Below are 18342 nucleotides of genomic sequence, written 5' to 3'. Positions count from 1 at the left end.
AGGGCTGAACTGCAGCATTACATGAGGTGAGTTAAGATTCTGAAACAATCCACAACACTGACTATAATTCACACTGAGATGTGGAAAAGTTAAAATAAATAGGCAGAGGTCCTGTCAGGTTCTCAGGAAAAAAATTCTCTTTGAGGAACCTGACAATACAGCAAGACAGAGCTTCCCTTCCCCCCAAGCTGCCACCCCACCAGGCCGCTTCAAGCAAACAAGATGTGTGTGGTCTTGCTGCAGATGTTTATGTTTCTGTGCATGCAAGTTACTTTGTGTCAGACTCCCCCAACTCTCCCTGAGACCCATTTCTTTAATCATACCTCACAGTGAAAAATTGCTTATGTGACTTCAATTTCTATAGAAAACTTCACTCTAGAATTACAGCCAACTACTCTGTTTCATTTCCAACACTTCAGTGATGCAAATTAGACTTATTCAGAGCTAATCAAGTTGAATAAATATGTAATGAAGACAAGGTGTTATCTGTGACAGTATTTTTTAAATCCATCAAACATTTTCACTAAAATTAATGTGACTTAATTTCATCAGTATGTAAGTGGAAGAATACTTCTAATGTTAAAAAAATTTGCTTTGAAATCTAGTCATACCTAAAAATCCCAAATACAAATAAGCATATTTATAACCACCCACATTTCCATAAGTAAACTAAGTCCTAGTAATTAGTTACAGAGCACTCATTAGACAGCGTTTAGAACAGTGTTTTGGACCCCAGTACAAGACAGGCATTGATAAATTGCAATGAGTCCAGCTGAGGTTCCCCAAGAGGAGCAGAACATTCCCCTCCTAAATTCCTAAGCTGGGAATTGTCCAGCCTGAAGAGGAGACAGCTTCAGTGGGACCTCACAGCTGCTCACTGCTGCCTTTGAGGCACTTGCTGAGAAGGCAGAGCAGGGTCTTCAAAGTAGTGAGTGACAAGATACAACAGAAATCAAAACAAACTAGAGTCCAGCTTGATTTCTGGGGAAAAAAAGAACAACAAAGCCCTTCTTTTGCACTGTAAGGCAGTCAGGCTGTGAAAACAGGCCCCAATGAAGCTGCAGCCTTCATCCCCAGAGGTTTCTAAGACCCAGCTGGACAGAGCTGTGAACAACTGGTTCTGATCCTGCTTTGAGCAGGAGGTTGAACTGTAGGCCTCCTCAAGTCCCCACCTAACTGGATTATGTGTCTGTGACCTTCAGACAATAGACAAGATTAAGTTCTCATTAAAAGTATCCATCAAACAAGGGCACACCCTAAAGGAAGTGAACTTCTCTATATCAAGAGAAAACAAGTTTTCAAAAACATTTAAAATGAACATGAAATATTTCCTTTTTAAAATATTATTTCTTAATCTGTCTAATTGTAGATGCAGCTTCTGGCAGCCATCCAAAGCAATATTGCCATGAACAATTCAAAAAAACATACTCCACCACAGTCTTAAAATAGCTACAACTTTCTCATTATCATGGAGCAGCAGTAGTCCTTCCACACAGGAGACACCTTTCAAGTAGTTTTCCACTGCAAGCACATTTTATTCCCCAGTATCACTCATGTGTACTTCTAGACTTGCACAAAAATTGATAACCATACGAAACTCACACTTCCCAGCAGCTGAACAGAGACTTACTCTGCAAATTTAAAACAAATCAGACAACTTTGTTTGTGATATTCTGCAGTTAGCAATAGTTGAACATTCATTCCTGAATCTAGAATAGCAAGGAGACAAAGCAATTTTACTGGATTTAACTTGAGCTGATAAACAAAGCTTTGTTAAAGTTATCAGAACTTAATATAGTAACACTATCAAGAAATGGAGGCTCCAGTGATCTTACAATAACAAACTACTTGGAATCTGTGTTTTCATTAAACAAGATATTTATACTTGTGCTTCCTAGGATTCATGGGAATGGAGACACAGAGCAATGTTTAAAAGGTATGTTGAGCTTTCCTAGCTACAGTAACAACATAGAGAGCCAGTATGAATATACTGCCTTGTGTCTCCTATACAAAATTAAAAACATAAAATACAAAGTCCTAAAACCAAAGGCATGTGTGTCAGAACCATAACTGCACAGATGAGATAACACATAATAGGCAGGATTTCAGAAATAACATGCAGAATAGTGCAGAACTCTAGGAATTTCTAAGACAGTATCAAAGTTAAGCTAGGACAATCACGAAGGAAAAAGGCAAACAAAAGTATTTCACTCTAAGTATTAAGCAGAAAAGAACATTAATCCTTTACAAAATATATATGGAAAAGCAGCAGTCCTGAAGTGTCAAGCCAACAGCAGCATCTAAGTTACCAGAGTCACCAAAGTAAGCACCAGCATGTTAACACTGGTAAATACATATTTAATCCAATGAAGTCAAGAGTAGACATTCATTATTCACTAAAGCTTAATAAAATTTTAGGGTAAGATATAAAGACATACAGGGGTACAAAACCAGACACAAGAATGATCTAAGGCACTGAAGGCAGTTTTCCAGACATCAGCTGACCCTAACCAAACAGCACCAACAAAACCAAATGAAACACAGTAAGACAACAGTGCCACAACCAACTAACCAAGTCTACAGAAACAAATACATCTCTTTCAAGCTCATTTAGCCAGTTGTATTTTAGCACAAAGGAACTATACTCAGAAACAAAGATAAGGTAGCAGAAGTCTCCAAAGTTACAATGCTACAAAAAAAAAAAAAGAAAAGTAGCATAAAGCAGAGCATTCCAATTACAAAGAAGTTAAAATATGCAAACAGCTAAAACCCCAGAGAAATACTTGTTGATATATATTTCCAAAGGACAGAAACCCAACAACAATTTCCTGCAATAGTGAAAGACACCAGTGCAGGGGAGATTTAGAAGCAAAACTACTTGGGGTGGAAGGGACCTCTCTAAGTCACCTGCTCCAATCCCCCTGCAATGAGCAGGGGCATCTTTAAGTAGATCAGGTCGCTCAGGGCCCTGTCCAACCTCACCTCAAATGTTTCCAGGGATGAGGCATCCTCTCTGAGCAACCTGTGACAGTGTTTCACCATCCTCGTGAAAAGCTTTTTCCTTTAACCAGCCTAAATTGATCATCTCTTACATTAAATCATCACCTGTGTCCTGTCAAAATAGGGCCTGATAAAAACCTTGTGCCCATCTTTCATTTGGACTCCCTTTAGGTACTGGAAAGTGCTATAAGGTCTTCCTGGAATCTTCTCTTCTCCAGGCTGAACATCCCCAACCCTCAGCCTGTCTTCACAGGAGAGATATTCCAGTCCAAGATCATTAACCATAATGATGTTGTTTGTGCTCTCTTATCTCAATTGGTAGATCACAGAACCTCCTGTTTCTGCTTTACCATCACTGCTACAGGGTCTAAAACCCTTCCAAGCATAACCTCTTAGTAATGGAGGTCACAGCTCTCAGCTTCCCTCAAACGATCCTCGTGATTCTACTGATCTGAGACTGGATTATGCCACTAGTGGGTTTTCTCCCTTAATGTCTAAATAATATTCCCTATTCACATGTACTTATTAAATCTACATTTTCCAGGGAAGCCATATGAGCTTTCAAGTCTCTTTGAAAGCCTTATCAAATCAAGATGGAACCAGAACACACAAAGCAAGCCAACAGTGCAAGCCTCAATGGAATACTGTCCATGCAGAATCTATCTGCCCTTCTGCACGGAGGTTTCCAAGTCAGTTAAATCAAATTCATCAATAATCACTATATTAAAAAACCTGTATCCTACAAAAACAGTATCACAAAAACACTTTCGCTCTGAAGCTGTTTGTTCAGCACCAATTCTACATCAGGCTTCCCATCCTAAGAAAAATGCACTTCAGAATTGTTGCCAATTTTCTGCTAGACTGTACAGCAGCTGCACAACTCAACACAGACTGCTGAATTTGTTTGTGAAGAGCCAGAAACGCTCCCTCTCCCAGAAAAAGCATCCTCTTGTTCTCTAATGAGCCCTGCATTTGACAGGTCAAGTCACTGTCCCCAAAGGATTCAACACAAACAAATACAAACAAACAAAATTCACAACAGTCAAGTGACTACTAAATCACCAAACCAATTACAAGTGTGTCAGCTGCCTGCCCACTCGCTGCTATGGTGAACCTTTCACAGGCTCACTACAGCAGGGAGTTTTTAAGATACCAGAAGGAAGATCTTGCACTAACAAAAACTGGTTATCCTGACAATGGAAATCTACAAACGGCAGCAAAAGAAAAGACTTGGCAGAAAATTTGGCAGAAAAGTTCTCAGTGCCACCAGATTCTATGCACTTCTATGTATAAGTTCTTAAAAAGAAAAAAACTCTTGTAGCCTGTACATGGAATGCAGATATTGAATAAAGAATAGCTGGAGGAAGTAAAAAAAAAAAAATCTCAGTTCTGTCTTGATTGATATTTCTCCTGTCTGCTTTTGCAATTTTTTGTTTTACTGTTTTAACGTGGAAATTAACTCCCACCCTATTTTCAAAGTAAATCACGACTTTCAAGAAGACCTAACTAAAGATCTGTAACATTACTCTTTTAAGAGAACTGTAAGTCCTCTCACAAAGAGAGGTGACAGAGTAGAACACATGCCATCATGGATCTGATAGTTAGATCATTTTTGTGTTGCAAATAAAAGCAACACATTCTTTAGTAGTAATACATATAATTATTTTCTAAGGCCTGCTTACCAGCAATTGTTCTATTTCTTGCAATTTATGCTAACAATCAGTTCTGTCCACTTGTACTCACTTATTTCCAATCTTGTATTTGTTCTATGTGTACAACCTTCCACTTGCCATGATTATCTTTTTTCCTGGACTGCTTCTTAGTATTTATTCTGCTAGCTGAGTTCTAGAGTGGAAGTTCAGTCCTGTGAGTGGATCAAAGCAAGCAGTGGTTTTCCCTCCAACAGCTAAATCTACCTAGATTAGGTGATGTGACAGAAGTGAGTAGGTTTTTTAAGGAAGCATTTGTCAGATTACCTCTAGAATCAACATTACATCTGTAAGAAAACTATGCCTGAAGGCTGATCCGTGGCTTTCTAAACCCACCCAGTCTATTTTCACTGCTCTGCATCCCCTGCAGGGAATGCATACCTCCCACATTGTCAGAAGCTGATGCAGTTGACAGGAAAGCCTATGGGACAGCAAACACAGCTTCCCAGTTTCCTATTAAGAAAGCCTTCAGTTGCTCTCTGCTCATTCTTCTTGAAAGACATCCCCTTAGGCCACTGTAGTTCTGCTGCTAAAGATTTAAGTGATGATTCCACAGGAGAGATGGAAATTGCATCTGTTATGCAATGATATACTGTATTCAAAAATGACACTGTAACAGTTAAAACTACATCCCCCTACCTTCCTCCCAACTTTCCTTTAAGAACATGTACAACCCATCACTCATCCTCTTCCATCTGCTGTTTAGTTCCATCTTCCACTACATGAATACATATAATGCCAAGGAAAAAGTACCATTCTGAGCTGGTGTACTTTAAAAAGCAGACTAAGTGGACTATGATTTCATAGACTACGACAAAGCCATTTACAAATCATTGCTGGGTTCCATCCCTAAGGAAGGAGACATTGGGACTACCCTGCCTAAGTCACTCACAGGGCAGCACCACACTTCTGGAGGTGCTCTCTTTCAAGCAGCAGGCACAGAAACTCAGACACTTCCCACACTGATGGGGCCAGTGACATCCCAGTCTCTGCTGTACAGCCTTTCCAGTCTCTACATGCAATAACATCACACATGAGTTACTTAGATATAGTTGGGGAAAATCACATTCTGTCTCACACAGAAGTGTACTACAGTCTGCTAAAAGGCACTTACTTTTGTTCTCTCTTGCTCAGAAGTCTCCAGCTTCAACCAGTCATTTCTGTTGTATAAAACAGATGCCCACTTCAGTGTCAGGTGTCAGGAAACTTGTGTTCATTCCTTCAACTTTACAACAACATTTGAGTTTTGTGCTGTAGCTGGCCCCTAACAGGAATGGAACAGGTAGGAAGACATTGTTAGCACTGCCAGAAAATTTCAATTGACATTACTTTTGAAAACTTCAGAAAGGAAGCAAAATCCCAGAATAGCTGCTATCAAAAACAATCTGGAGAAAGGAAACAAACACTACTAGTTCTTTTTGTGTGCTACCTTATGTCAGGAGGCTTGGCATCAAGTAGGTAGAATTGAGAACTTTCTCTTCTAAAACTCTTAAGAACTGGTTTTAAAATGTTGCTAATCAGTTTCCTTTCCCAAACACACTTAGGAATGACTTTCATATGAAAAGCTCTGTAACTTGGCAAAGTCAGAAGCAATAGACCATGAAACAAAAAACTTCTTTCTACCCGATTCAAATTCTTAAAGAAACTAGTATTTTGTGTCCTTTGAAACAACTCACACAATACCTACAGTTTTACAGTTACTTCTCATTAAATCAGTTGTGCAGTCTAAATTAACTGTTGGTAATTAACTCTGTAACTCTACATACAGAATACAATAGCACAGGGTTTGATCTACCTTGAGATGCTACATGCCCATGTCTTCAGTGAGTGTTTTCTGCAAGTTTCCTTCTGACCAAGCACAGATTGATAAACAGTGCAAACAGGGAGAATTCTACATTTTACTGAAAGCAGCTCTGTAGCTCATCTCCTGGGACACCTGCCACACAATGAAGTCACACACAGCGCCAGAAATTCCGTGTGTTGGGACTCTGTTAATAAATGTACAGCCTAACCTTTTTAACCACCTAAATACAAATTAACTTTAAAAAGAAAACTGTAGCAAGGAAGAGGTTCTGGTTTTACATCATACCATTCCTGTACCATCAGATACCTGGTCCTCTGAATATGGCTAATGATAAACAGATGTATGACCACTAGCAAGCAACGGGCACAATTCCTGCCCCAGAAAAGGAGCTGTGTCACGGAGCCAAGCGACTTTTTAAACATCCAGTTTTTGTCAGTGCCTATTGTGGCAACCCAATCTACAGACCCACGACAAAACATTCTCACAATTTTAACACTGAGTTTGCCTATGCTGCTTTTATAGCACTAAGAAAAATGGGGTTTTCTGTGAAAAAAGCTAACACCCTTCTTATGCTCTTAAAACACACACATCTGAAGAAAGCCCACACCAACAAAGCAAAATCCACCACCCACAGAAAGTAGAAAACATGCCTTTTGACTGCCACAACACAAAAACCAGCAAGTAGAAGATCTGTTATCTTCAAGAATAATTTCTTGCTTTAAATCAACTAAAAGTTTCCTCTGAAATGGAAGGTTTCAGCTTTTCAGTCGTGAACACTGAAATAAGTCACATGCCTCAGAACAAAATTTAAGCCAGTCAGAAATGAACACTACAGCGGCTTAAAGGTCTGAAAGCGAACCAAGAGCACTCGGGATATTTTCACATCACGGAGAGGACCGAACAGGAAAGGTACAAATGACACTTCAGAGGTGTCTTTGCTGAGGCACACTTCAGCAGCGTCTCGCTCCCGGACGGATGCTGCACACCGGGGTGGGAATCGGGAGAGCCGGAGCCGAGCGGCCACAAAGAGCCCGGGCAACCGAGCCCCGCCAGCCGCTGCGCCCCACGGACACTGCCCAGAGCCACGGACACCGCCCGGACCCACGGACGGACACCGCCCGGACCCACGGACGGACACCGCCCGGACCCACGGACGGACACCGCCCGGACCCACCGACGGACACCGCCCGGACCCCGCAGGACACCGCCGGGCCCCGCACCGACGCTCCAACGACACACAGCTCCCGCAAAGCCGGGCTGCCGCCCCGGCACTGCCCGGCCCCGCACCGGCCCCAGTAACACACAGCAGACCCGCACCGGCACAGCCGGGCCACAACGACAGCAGCGCTCCCGCACCGGCACTCCCGGGCCCCAGTAACACCCCCTGGCCCCGCACCGGCACTGCCGGGCCCCAGTGACACACAGCAGCCCCACACCGGCAGTCCCAGCCCCGGTGGCGCTCCCCAGTCCCTCCCCGGCACTCACCGGCCCTTCCCGTGCCGCCGCCGCGGGCCCGAACGCCGCGCTCACGTGACGGGACCGCGCCCCTCCCACACCGCGGGGGCCGCCGGGAGCTGCGGCCGAGGGGCGGGGCTGTGGGAACGGGGCGGGGCTGTGGGAACGGGGCGGGGCTGTGGGGGAGGGGGCGGGGCTCCGCGGAGGGGCGGCCCCGGGGTGTCACATCTTGGGCGGGGCTCCCCGAGGGGCGGGGCGGGAGCGGCCCCTCAGGCCGTGAGGGCGGGCCGGGCTCAATGGTGCCCTGAGGCGCTCGGGCTGTGGCCATCGCTGTCCCCGCCCCGCAGAGCGGCCCCGAAGGAAACACCGGGGGAAAAGGGAGGGGAGGGAAGGGACGTGCGGCCAGTGTGAAACGGATCGTGCTGATGGAGTCATCACACACCCCAGGCCTCTGGATGATCACTGGACACCAATGAACACTATAATAAAAGGACAAGAATAAACTCTATGCTAAAGGAAGTAAAATAATTGGTGATGCAAATGGCAGGGGTATCATTCACGTAAAATTAAAATTAAATAAAAATTGGCCCTAAAGTGGCCTGTTGGCCCCGTACAGGAGCAGCTGTGCATGTCTGAAGGGCAGGGTGGAGATCAGGCACTCTCTGTGGCCTGATGGTCTCTGCTCTCGGAAAGGGGGTTTATGATATTGCCAAGCTCTTTTGATGTCATAAAGCATATTTTTGACCTACAAAACAGCAATGTTCAGCTTCTTCAGTGGTGCGGCCAACTCTAACTTGGTCCCCCATCAGTGGAAGGACAATTCCTCCCTGCTTGCAGGACTGGATACCACAGAAGAGATGATCAAATAAAAGATTTTGAAAAATAATAATACAAAAAGTAACTTGGGCTCCTTTGTGAGCAATTAGGAGCTCCATACCCAGTTTAAGCAGCCCTCACAGACCCGGCAGTGCTCCCCCCACACCTGCGCAGGGCCGGCTCTGGCTCCTCTGGATGAAGGTCATCCCCTGCCAGTTCATGAGCATCACAAAGATATCATACCACCTCTGCTTTTCCATGTCTTCTTGGAAAAGTCTTCATCCAGTTTCATTTTGGCAGTTATTTCTTCTCTATGAATGTAGCTATGATATTTTATGGAAGATCTCTTCCAAAGATTTTTCCTTTCCTGACAACTGAAGGCCTCAGGAAAGAAATGTAAACAATAACTCTCTGCTGCTGTGGAATGCAACAGGTGCATCTTCCACTGGTCCTTGTGGGTTGTTTTCAATTGATGACCAATCACAGCCACCTCTGCCAAGGCTGTGAGCAGTCACAAGATTTTGTCATACATTCCATTCTTTTCTATTCTTGTTCTTTGTAGCCTTCTGATCATTCTTCTCTCTCTGTTCTTTTAGTATAGTTTTAATGTAGTATTTTAGTATAATATATAACATAATAAATCAGCCTTCTGAAAAATGGACTCAAGCCTCGTGTCCCCACACTTAGAACATCCACCGCAACATCTGAACAAATGAAGCATCTGAAGAGCTGACTCTGACCTAAAGGCTCTTTCAGGTGAACCATGCATTTGTACAAGGCAAAAAATACTTTCAAAAGAAGCCACAAGACAGTAATTTTAACAATAATTTTATGCATTACTTTTAGGTGTCACCTTTATTACCAACAATTTACATCTGGAATTCCAAAGACCTTAGAAAATCAAAACCAGAAAAACACAAGGGAACTGGGTTACTGCCTCTTATGACAGAAAAAAAAAATGTTTCTGGAGTGAAAAATATTTTCTTACAACAAGCATGGAACTGTGTATTTTATATTAATAAGCAGCAGGAGTAAGCAGTGAGCAAAAGGAGATGAAATGTTCACCTCCCTCACACAAGCAGTCTTGTCTGCTGTCTTCTGCTATGATATACCTTTGCCTCTGGCATTATCCTCTCAGCAAAGATTAGCTAAAAAAATCCACTGATGAAGTTTTGAAGTCTTCCATTGATGTATTCCAGTGTGGTGTATATATATGTATACGTCTACACACATTTGTGTGTACACACAGAGGATCCTTTACTTGATCATTCTTTCAAGGTTTCATTCAAATCACATTTTAAAGGTTTTTCTGTCATCATGAGAACTAGAACTCATTTCTGACACTTCATGACTCAGATCACTAAAAGTGCTCTCCCAAATGTTCTCATAAATTTATTTCCATCAGTTTTGTCCTAGATTTTTTCCATCCTGGCTCATGCCCTTTGCGTTTCTTTCAGACGACGAAATCTCAAACAGCCTCTTGCTCATATGACCTTTAATGATCACAACTATTATTCCACCTGAATCTGTCAAGTGAAATACTCACCCTTGTTCAGTGACTGACCTGTCCCTTTTTTCCTCCAACATTTCTAAGACACCTACTGGCACATTTTTGAGGGACTGTTTTTTACATGCCTTCTGGCTTCCAGTCAGTATTAACAGGTCTTTCTCCTTGGGTCTGTGCTCTAGCCACTCCATGCTTTATCCCCAGATAATGTGTACTATGATCACAGCTCAAGTGACCTTTTCCACTCATTTGTTTTTCCCAGCTATGCCTCCTCAATGCAGATTGACTTGCTTTCCTAAAAAACTTTAGTACTTTCCTATGATTCTTCTGTGTGACTTCATCTTCCACTGCACTCAGTCACAATCGTCCTGTGAATCCCACACAGGCATGGGCAGGCACCCAAAGGTGACATGAACTGCAAGAAATGTGCTTAGTCCCCTGACTGACGATTCACCCAATAGCTCCTTGGATCTGCAAGACCATAAATTATTAACATTATTACCATTTTGTTAATAAGGTGGGGTGTGGGGATGTTTAGGCTCTCTCTGTATTTCTCAGCCTGCTCCTCGTACTGTTGCACTGCAGGATATGGTGCCTCAGTTGTAATCAGCCCAGACGGCACACAAATACTCCACCCTCCAATCCCTGCACCATCTGGATAAAAACTGGTTAATTGACAATGCTAATGTCATTTTCAGCTCAGTACAGTTAAAATAGTGTCAAGCCTTCTCCCACAAGTACTCTCTACTTTATCTATTACGCTGTTATCTGCCTGTATGTAATCATCTTTGACTCAGACCTTTCCCTAGCCCTTTATGGTCAGACTATATCTAAATCTGTCCGTATAGCAAAAACTCCCATCGTCTCAAATCTCAATTACTGCAACATCCTTTCCCCTGGCCTTGAAAAATATAACCTTGTCTTACTCATATTTATTGAGAACACTACTACAGTGACCATTTTTCTAAGTCTGTCATTCTCACCGTGTTATTCCACTCTTTTCATCCCTGTGCTGGCTCAGCCTACTCTATCATGTGCATCCTCACCTACCTGCCTTTGCTTTGGAAGGCCTTGGCAGCCTGTCTGCTTGCCATTTCCCTTCCCTGCTGACATCTAACTGCAGCTCCAATCAGCTCACAGTGCCAGCTTTCACAGCCCATTTATAATACATTTAAACATGTTCTTTTGTGCATTCTCCTTGCTCCTTTTTATTTCCAAGAATCCTACAAACAGCCCAAAAGTTACTGGCAATTTTCCTTAAAACCTCTCCTTAAATTTTTTCCTTCTTGCAGTGTCTACAATAGAGGATCACAGTTCATTATGCTGCCTCTCCTGCCTGTATTCCTCAGTTCTCTAATTTCATACTTTGTAAAGTATAAAAAGTATTGACCCTGATACACACCAGGCTCTTGTAGCACTATGGTAATGCAAATAATAAATACACATGTAAAACTGAGATGCCAGGGGGAACTAAGGTATTATGAGATTGATGATATCAAAGTGCAGTTTGAGAGCACAACAATACCTGATAATAATATTAACTCATTTTCCTCCAATTCTGGAGAAAAAAAACTTAGTGGAGGTGAGGAGTCTGCATCTTTAAATCAAGCCCATAGGTCAAGTTAAAGATTATTTATGTCCATTTACCACAGAGTAATTTTCTCTTGCTGTTTTCAGGTGCTGTTGTGACAGATAAAATGGAAAGGACAATACGGTGTTAAACATCACAAATCCATAGATGTGTCTGTATGTTCACATGTGTACTTTCTTTTTTTACTTTTATGAATTAGATATTAGAAAATATATGGTATATCAGTGATTCTTTTGCTTTTCTAGCACAGTGCTATTTACACCCTTTGTTTCCTGTCATTGTCCTTTGTTTGCTAACCTGATGTTTATTTTTGTCTCTGCTAAATAAAGACATCCAGATTTAATTCTTTTAAGCTGTACTTTAAGACCTCTTTAACCTATTTCTGCCTAGCTTTCCCCTCAATTAGCCTAATTGTTTCTTTATCAAGTAACATGTCACCAAATAAAACACGTATAGCTCCCTAAAAAAAAAATTGCCCCTTTCTGCTTGGCTCACAATAGCAATAAGGTGAGTTATATAAGAGGTTTCTTGTATTTCTGGATCCTGCGGCTCCCAAGAGCTCGAAATAGCAATTGTATTTTGGGAAGCACTTTCAGAAACACTGACTGAATGCTTGTTATTGTGATTTCAGGCAGATGATAGCTGGCTTTTGGATACCTGGCTTTGCATACACAGCACTGCTGTCACCAAAACCTGGCACTGATGCATGTAATATACACCTGTCTGTGTGTATGTACATAAATAGACACATCTGCTGTCACCACTAGACACACACTGATTCCTTGTCTTCAAAGACAAGGAAAATTAGTATCAGGTATGTGTTGGTCCTATATTTATGTAGGACCCCCGCCCCTTATACTCTGTATGCAAATATTAGAAGCAGTTAGTATGTTTTATTTGAGAAATAGCTGCATTTCACAGAAAAGCAAACTCGTTCTCACGTGTATCATACCTAATTTGCATAGTACATAGAGGTTTTAAGAGAACTGGAGTATTTGGATTAGAAGAACCAAACAAATGCAAGCCAGTAATATCTACTGAATTACCTGATCTGTTAGTGGAATTAATTCTAGTAGAACAATGCTACAACTTAAGAGAAATAGAAGAAAATCTTAAAGCAAATAGCACACAAAAGCATAAGCTTCCAGTCCACTTTCTATTGCAAACTGCAATATAAAATTATCTGTTAAATGTATAAATATAGCTGTAAAAGAGAAGGACCATTTAGACTAATACCTGTTAAGTGCTTTGCTTTTGCTCTGTGCTCTGAAGTTCTGTGAAGGGCTGAGGTTTCATTCAAATCCTGAAAGAACTCCAGTGACACAACTCAGGCAGCTGAGACTGCAGGAGTGAAGTGGCTGAAGTTAAAACACCTTGTAAAAGCAAAAGCATCTTGGCATCAAACAGTTTTATCAGTGAAAGAAAACTGCAAGATGGCACCCAAACACCCCCGTCCTATTGTCAAGGTCCACACATGTGAAGGTTTCACATGTGAAGCTTTTACAATAGGGTCTGAATCACTCACAATTCAGCATGTAAGAATTATTTTAAGCATCATTTTTAGTATGTGAATGAGCACGACAGAAACAGGCTGTCACAGCAGAGCTAATACATGCTCCATTCAGAAATACTCTTTGTTTTATAGCTCTAGAGTCACAGCAGTTGATAGGGCAGGACAGGAAGGCAGCATTTCCTACTCACAGTGGAATATCTGTGAATTTTGAAAACACAACACAGCCCCTTTCAGCTGTCATCCCAACAAAGAGGAGGTAGCTTCAAAATTCAGACAAGCTCCAGACAGCAGATTGCAGTTGCTGAATGGCAACGAGTCCCAAGGTCACAGACCAGCTAGAGACCTGCAGAAAGACCAGCATTTTGAAACCTTTTCTCTTTTGGATAGTGCATCTATTTAGATCAGATCATATTTTTGTTTGATTTCCAGTATTTGCTGTCATATTGTCAGCAGCAGTAAGTGCTTGTGCACCACAGGCAACCAATGAGTGGGCAAGCTGTTCCAGGCAGCACTGCTCATGACAACTTCACTGACTTCTTTTTCTCTAAAGCCCAGCTGATCCAATAATTTGGAAGAAATTCTTCACTATCAGGTGTTAGTGAGGACCTTCTTGTTGTATTCAAGCCTCTGTCAGCAGTGCATAGCTCAAGGAACTGAAAGGAGCTTTGGGTTCTCTGAAGTTCATGCTTTATTGATTCTGGTTTAATTCAAATTTTCCTTTACCATATTTTGTAGGCAAAATGGATGTAATCTTGTTATTCTGGGGTGTTCATCTTTATAATGAAAAAGAAAATACACCACCATAGTAATTTTGCCTAAATATGTCATGGTAGGAAGAAGAAAAACTGGGTTTCAAATGCAGTTTTCTTTCCCATTGTTAGAGAAAATTGCCATTTACAGGCAGGATTAAAACCAACTGGCATTCATGGTGCTAGCAGGAACCTTCACTGCAGCAATCAATGAAGATCTTTCTCTTAAGTCCTGTGGGACCAAGGGTCATTCCTGTGGGACTGAAAGAACCATACTGCTGTGGACCATTTGTCCTGGCACATCTTTTCACTCTGGTGAATAGGAGAAAATAATTTAATTATGAAGCAGAATTTCTTTGGTTGCTCTAATAAGTGGAACAAACCCTCTCTCAGCTCTGCAAAATCACTGAGACAAAGTGGGGTCTCAGCAGCCCTGAATATCACATCAGGTGCTGATATAGGTTCTTCACACAATTAGCAAATCTTCAAGCAGCCACCTGAAAGAAATAATGGCTTTTATTGGAGCTAATGCAGTCATTTCTTCCATGAAGCTTCTTGTGAATAATTCTTGCTGGAAAAATTGTACACGATTTCTTTTCATTTATATTTTAATGCAATTTATTATACAACAGTGACCCTCATTCAGGGTTCAGAAGATCAGAGCATTTACAGTAATCTTCACAGCACTTTTTATCTCCAGCTACAGCTTACATTCACAGCATGAAAAGAATAAGAAGTTAATGTACCAAATCAGAAGGTCTCTGTGTAGCAGTGTTAATCTCAGTGTTGAGCTATTATTTATGAGTAGACTTATGGTAGCATCTAGAGACTAGGGCCTCATTGTTTGGGCACTGCAAAAAATACACAAAAATACATAAAAGAATATATTTGCCCTCTAGGATAGCTCAGAGTTTAAGTTTGAGGATGATTTCAGGATGTGGACAAGAGGTACTACAGCTATAAATACTGCCACAGCCAGAGGCAAAACTTCTTGTGCTTTTTGTGGATGTTGACAAGAGGAATAAAATTACAAACTGACAGACAATTAAAATTGAAACATTATTCTGGGATCAAACTTCTAGGTGCAAGAAGATGAAAAGAGTCTCCCTGCCTGATTTCGTGCCAGGACAAGCATGGATGCAGATGGTGTCTCACTACATCTTGGGTACATTAATGATCCATTAGGAGCTCAAGAGGTGTCAGGTTTGAGTTGCAGGTTTGAAGCAGGAGTAGGACTCCACCTGCCTTCAAGATGCACAGGTGGCATTTTTGAAGAGTTTGTTGGCAGGAATATTGGCCAAGAAGAGTGACCTGCTCATGTTTTCTGTGTGAGCCCAAGCCCTGTGGCAGGGCCAGGTGTGCCACATCACAGAGGTAGGAGCAAGGGATTGAGTAAAGCAAGGAACTTGCACAGAGGAGAGGTGGAATCCATGGCTCATCCTCCACTGCCTACCTGCCAGGCTGCATGCTAGCCCTGCCAGAATTAGCCAACTGACTCTTATGGTTGGAAAATTAAGACACCAAGGGGCCTGACTCACAGCCCTTTTTACCCACAACAAGCCATGCAGAAAACCAGCTTATCCTCCCGGATCTGCACAGCTACTGGTGGTAACACACAACCCACTGCCCATGAGACGTGGCCGCTAGTCCTGCTTAACTACACTTGAAAAATCCTACTGGTGTCTGCCTGCCTCATTAGGCACCTAAATATCTTTGGGATTTGAGTCTTGAGCCTTTTGTGCCTCGTGGTCCCCCACTGCTAATGGACATCATCAACTATCCTGCAAGAGCACAGAAAAACATATATATTTATTAAGGATTGTAAGGCTCAAACAGGGGGTTAATGGGACCTGCTTAGGCAAATAGTGCAGTCAGCTACTAGCTGAGAGAGAATAGTGATTTATGGGCTGAGAAGAGGAAAGGAACAAGGGGTTTCCAGGTAATTCTCTTTCCCTGGCTGCCATACAAAGCCAGGAGGGTTGACAAGGAGCAGTCTGTAAACTTGAAACAAAGCATAATTCTGCAGCTCGATAGTCAAGCACAGCTCTATATCAGCCAAACAAAAAAGAGATTTCACAACTTTATAGCTTTGGGCATGTTTCCCCTCAGGGAGTGAAAATAGGCCAGTCTCACCACCCCTGCTCCAGGTCTTGTCTGTCCCAGTCATCCATCAAACACAGCACAGCTCCAGGACAGGGAACCCAGCAGGGTCAGCACACGCTGTCTTTTCACCCCTTGAAAAGGGCTTAAGGCAACATCAGAACAATTAAAATGTCCTTTTTTAATACAAATCCAACTCTAAGCTTAAAAAGGCATTTATTTTTTCTTCTCCAGCTAAGTTGATTAAAAACATTAAATTGCAGCACCAAAAACCTTGGTAAGGACAAAACCAATGTGATGCACAAACCTCAGGAGCTTCTCAGTGGCTTTTGGCTTTGACACACGTTGAGAGTGGCAGGAGGGTTCAGCCATGGGCCCTTTGGGCTGTGGGACAAATCACTGCTGTGGTGGGGGTTGTTTCAATCGTCACGTAGCCGTTGTGAGAAATTATACTCACTTCCAAAAAATTAGAAGGTTTATTATAGCCTTATCAAAAGATACACCAGAAGACTGACTAGAGAAGATAATACAGCACAAAGGATTCTACCACCATGTGCTCATCCACACAATGGATGTTCTGCCCTTTAAACCTTTAGCCCCTCCCAAAGTCTCCACACAATGGATGTTCTGCCCTTTAAACCCTTTAAAGTCTTGTCAATTGACTCCTTCTTCGCTCTCCAGTGGTGGAGATCACTTCCTTACATCCTTGCTTGGAGGCCAGGTGCTGCCACAGCAACAAGCTGACCCTCCCAAATGCCCTGGCTAGCTCGGCCATCTGTGATAGCAATGCAAGGGGGACAAACATAACTATACATCTACAAAACTTCTCTTAACATATACATAATATTTTCCCTTTAATCCATTGCATTACTCACCTATAACACAACCATGGCTGTGATTAACCACAGCTCCAGTGGTTTCAGCCCGACTGCTTTAATAACCTGCCTGTCCCTGGTTTCATTGTACACAGGAGGCCTCTTGCCTGGGCAGTCATAAGTTCTCAGGAACTCCTGCATCTGCTGACCAGTACTTCTGTTTTAGCTTGCCCAGGAGAGATCCTTATTGGTATTTAAAACATCTTACTTTTTTCTAGGGTTTTGGTTTTTTTTTTTTGTTTAACAATTTGCTATCTATCTATCTATCTATCTATCTAATCTATCTCTATCTCTATATCTATATATCTCTATTTATCGATTTCTATATCTATACCAGGGAACATAAGGAAACAGGCATTAATCTGGAGTTTAGCACCAAAACCTGAGCTCAGTCTGGGCAGGTGTGCCAGGGCCAGTGTCCCCCAGGAGCAGTGCCACCTGCCTGTCAGTGCAGCAGGCAGCAGCAGAGAGGCAGAGCTGGTGCAGTGGCCACTTGCCTCATTGCTCTGTGTCCTTGCTGCCCTGCAGCACCAGCAGGGAGCAAGTTCTCCCTTGGGGCCACCCTGCCCCTCTGTGGCGCCTCTGCCACCATCAGGGTCATCCAGGCAGGACCATGGGACAAGTGCCAGCTTCTTGCCAGGTGCTTGCTGTGCTCCCAGAGAGGTGTAAATCAGGGGTTACCCTGCAGCAGGCAGTGGAAGAGCTCCTGATTTACAACATCCTACACAAGAGGGGAGCTTGACCTTACACTTCAACATCAGTGCAGCTTCCTTTGTTGAAAGCTTCTTAAGACAGACATGTAATCAATCCTGGAGAGCCTCTGAGCAGCAGGGCTCAGGTTCTGCATAAGTCAGGGCTATGCTTCCCAGGGAAATTGTCTGATCCAGGCTCCCATGACATCTATTCCTAGGCACTCCCTGCCTACTGTCTAATAGGAAAGTGTGTGTTTTCCAGTTTTTCCTTTGTTATAAATGGGCTGCTTTAGATTAATACAATCCACAAAGAGAATTTTTCCATAGTAAGTCTGGCTTACCTATGCTACTAATCTTTCAGTGAGAGAGGCTTTCAGTGAGCTCAGGTCTTTGGAAATTCTGGACTTTATAGGCATTTGATGTTATTTTAGAATCCAAGAGGAAAAGCTTACTGCCTTGCCTCTGTTTTTTCATGGCCATAATTATGAGGGCAGTCTGGTGACGTAACTTGTATGGAAAATAAATGATGGC

General features: G+C 42.5%; 1 protein-coding gene across 2 annotated transcripts in view; it reads right to left on the bottom strand.

Annotated features, from left to right (window-relative positions):
* The window catches only part of MTM1 (myotubularin 1), a 42114-nt gene extending 34005 nt beyond the window's left edge, over positions 1-8109 (bottom strand). For both annotated transcript variants that reach the window (XM_039717374.1, XM_039717375.1), the window contains exons 1-2: positions 7999-8109; positions 5824-5973 (exon numbers count right to left, since the gene is read on the bottom strand). The gene's annotated coding sequence lies outside the window, so the exon portion shown is untranslated. The remainder of the gene's footprint in view (positions 1-5823; positions 5974-7998) is intronic.
* Positions 8110-18342: the final 10233 nt, after the last annotated feature.

This window comes from Passer montanus, unplaced genomic scaffold (assembly GCF_014805655.1).
Source record: "Passer montanus isolate IOZ18808 unplaced genomic scaffold, ASM1480565v1 scaffold38, whole genome shotgun sequence".
In the NCBI taxonomy this organism is placed as follows: Eukaryota; Metazoa; Chordata; class Aves; order Passeriformes; family Passeridae; genus Passer; species Passer montanus.
This window is presented reverse-complemented; position numbering and strand designations above follow the sequence as displayed.